Raw genomic sequence first — 3310 nt, forward strand, 5'->3', positions numbered from 1 at the left:
GGGACCAGGGGCTGGAAACATCTCTATATCCTGCTCTCCGGCCTAGGCCCAAGATGAACCCAATACACAGAAGCCCAGTGCATACCTGTGTCTGGAGAAGGTGGGGCAGTATGCAAGGCTCTGAGCAAGCCCCAGCTGGAAGACACTGTGACACAGCAAAGGGGCACCAAGCTGCCTGATGGGGGTGGAGTGGATGGGTGCGGCCCACCTGCAACCTTGCCTGAGAACAGCACCTGAGCTTCTTGTTCTGGTTCCTATTCCTGGGGTCAACATTGGCTTCTGCAACTGAGCTCCAGCTCAGCTGGGATTCCTGCTTGGCTGACCACGCCAGGAACTGAGTCCCGTCTTTGCCTCAAGTCTTTTGACCTCTCCGAAACTCCGTTTTCCTCTTGGTTCAGGGGTAATTCCAAACAGCAGCGAGCTCACACTGTTGTTATCGAGGATAAACAAATTTGGAGAATGTGTCTACAGCCACCAAGTGCCACCAGGGAGAGGGGCTCTGCTTATTCCTGTCCTCACATGCCCGTGGCATACAGCCAGCTGGTGGTGAATTATTTATTCAGGCTGATCTTCTTGCCCTTGCTAGTCATCAGCTCCCAAGGAACAGAAACTATGGGGCCCCAGACCTATCATTCCAGGTTCAAGGGAAGCGACAAGAAGTGACCTGGCACCCAAAGGCAGATGACAGTGAACTTCTCAGGGAGACCCTCACTCCTCCCAATAAGGCCTGGAAGCAGCCATTTGGAAGGTGTCCCCTTCCCCATGTTAGGGTAGGCACTGGTCTTGAAAGCATGATCATTCAGAAAATAACGAGGCTGTGGTTCAAAAGGCCTCTCCACACCTCAAGTCCAGACCAAGGGCCGGAAGGTCTGGATTTCCAGATGGCAAAGCATGCTATCATTCACAGCTGTGCACTGAAGACGGTACAAAAGCAGTGAACATCCGTCACAGGGGCATGCAAGCCGAAGCTGGACAGCCAGGGATATAAGCATGGATAGGTAGGCCGCTTTTGGAACATGCTTCTGGCATCCCTAAACCAGCCCCTTTGTGCTCTATCCATTTTGTACCAGAGCCTGCTAAGCCTTCAGGGGGCCCTTAACCAATCTCCTTCATCCACCCAGCAGCTAAACGGGATGGTGAGCATTTGGCCCTTGAACCCATTCTACAGATCAGAAAACTGAGGTCTAACAGAGTAAACTGGCAGGCCCATAGCAGCCAGCAAGCTTCAGCTTCCTGCCACCTTTTCCTCCCTACCATCTGCATAGTAGGAAGATGTGGTTATCACTGGCCTCGGGCCTGTTCCCCCTCCCACTGGTGACATTGGTGTTCTCTGCCTCCTTCCATCCTTGACATAAGCTTAGAGACCAAGCAGGCTGCTCTCTCTGGCCTCTGGGCTCTTGAAGACAAAGAGCAGCCCCCCCCCTCAGAGGGCACAGGCAGAGGCCACTGTGTCCTGCAGAGAGGTCAGGGCAGTTACCAAGCAAGGCTGCAGCAGCGTCCGGGTAATTTCAGCAGCCTGGTCTTTGTTGTCCACACAAAACCCAGGAACTTCATAGAGATGCAGTGGCGATAGAAGCCAGGCCAGGGCCCACAGGAGCAGAGTTATGAATGAAATTGTAGGGACCCAGTCTCCACCTGGCAGGCCCTACTTCCTGGTTCCATGACAAGAGCCCACAGAAGCTTCCCAAAATTAACTTGTTCATGCCCGAATTTATTACTTCTTACTCTGAGACTGGGTCACAGACAATCACTGAGCTCTGGCCAAGGTCCGCCTTCCTTATCCACCCAGGCGATCAGGGAGAAAAATGAAGTTTGCAGGCTTCTCAGTTGGGTCCTTCTACCTGCAGTTTTCTAGCATGAGTCCACAAGGACACCTGTCCTTGTAATGGGTCATCTCTACAGGGGCTAGGGTTGGAGATAATGCAGTGTTATTGTTGCAGCTAGAAAAGTGTGTGTGTGTATGTGTGTGTGTGTGTGTGTGTGTGTGTGTGTGTGTGAGTGATTTGTGGCCAAAATCTCATTCCTGGGCCTTTCTTCACTTACTCCTGGGTCTTCCCACTTTCCTTAGGAGGGAAAAGGGACATTTTGTCTCCTACGAAGAAGTCAGCAACTCTTTTCTGCATACACAGGGCTGTTTATTCACAAGTCCAGCCATTTCTCTCCACTCTTCTCTGTAAGCCTCAAAACCCCAGCCCAAATCCTAGAGCCTCTCTAGTTAGTTCCTCCCAGCAGTCACCAACCAGCCCACCTGAGTGTCAGCTTTTGAGATTTACATGTGAAAACAGCATTTCATAACCTCACCTCGTGACTCCTCTGGACAAGGAGATGCCTCTGTGCTACTGGGGGAAAAAAAACCCAATCATAAAACTTGGAAGAAAACACCAGCTCTCTCTAAGAGTCCCCTCCACCCCAAAGCCACACGTGCTCTGTGGCAGATAGGGCTTTCAATGTGTCTTTTGTTTCATGCTGGTGTTTCACTATCCTCAATTTGAAGAGGGAAAGGTCAGCACAACTCCGGGTGTTCACAGACCCTCTCAGCCTGCAACCTGCACTCCATGGGCCAGGAGCTCTTCCTAGTTGGGACCCTTTTCATAAAGCCACGGAGACTGAGAAAGCCAGGGGTTTGTTCCCTCATCTAAACTTCCCAGAGCGCCCACAAGCAACTTTTCCCCTCCTGATCCCAGGGAAACGCTGGAGGAGGCAAGCTGGAATTTACCAGCAGCCAAGGAGCCCGGTTCTCCAGCCCCATCCGCTTGCACCTTTATCTGTTTCTTCACAAAAACAATAATAAGCAAATCCAAGCACCTCTGAACAGCCTCTGGCCTCCTGCCCTGCCCTGTGTAACCAGCCCGTCCTCACACCCACAGCAGTCGGTGGGAGGAGGAGACTGCACTAGTTAACCCTCTGGTCTACCAGGCCCGGTTCCCAGGTTGCAGCAGGGAGGCAAACTGTTGCTCAAGGAAACCCTTCAGAAAACCCTTGGCACCGAGGCAGCTCAGCCCCCAGGTCTGTGCAGCACCTCGCCAGGGCTTCCGCGCTGCCCGCTGCCCTTTCAAATCACCAGGGGTGGCCTCGACAGCCCGGGGTGTGCGTCCAGGGGGCTCCAAAAGCCCCAGGAAGAGCAGAGAGGAGGGACCGGTTGGCCGAGCGCTGCCCTCACCCCGCCAGCCCAGCCGCCAGCTTCTTGGAGGACCTCTAAGAGAACATTTGTTTGGACTGCCAAGTTAAATCTTCCTCCCTCATGTCAGGGCATTGGAAAAGCAGTCAGGGGAGAGGGTAAGGGGGAGTGCGGGGGAAGCGGCGGCGGGAG

This window comes from Fukomys damarensis, unplaced genomic scaffold, assembly GCF_012274545.1.
Source record: "Fukomys damarensis isolate Sample0158 unplaced genomic scaffold, DMR_v1.0_HiC HiC_scaffold_20, whole genome shotgun sequence".
NCBI classification, from domain to species: Eukaryota; Metazoa; Chordata; class Mammalia; order Rodentia; family Bathyergidae; genus Fukomys; species Fukomys damarensis.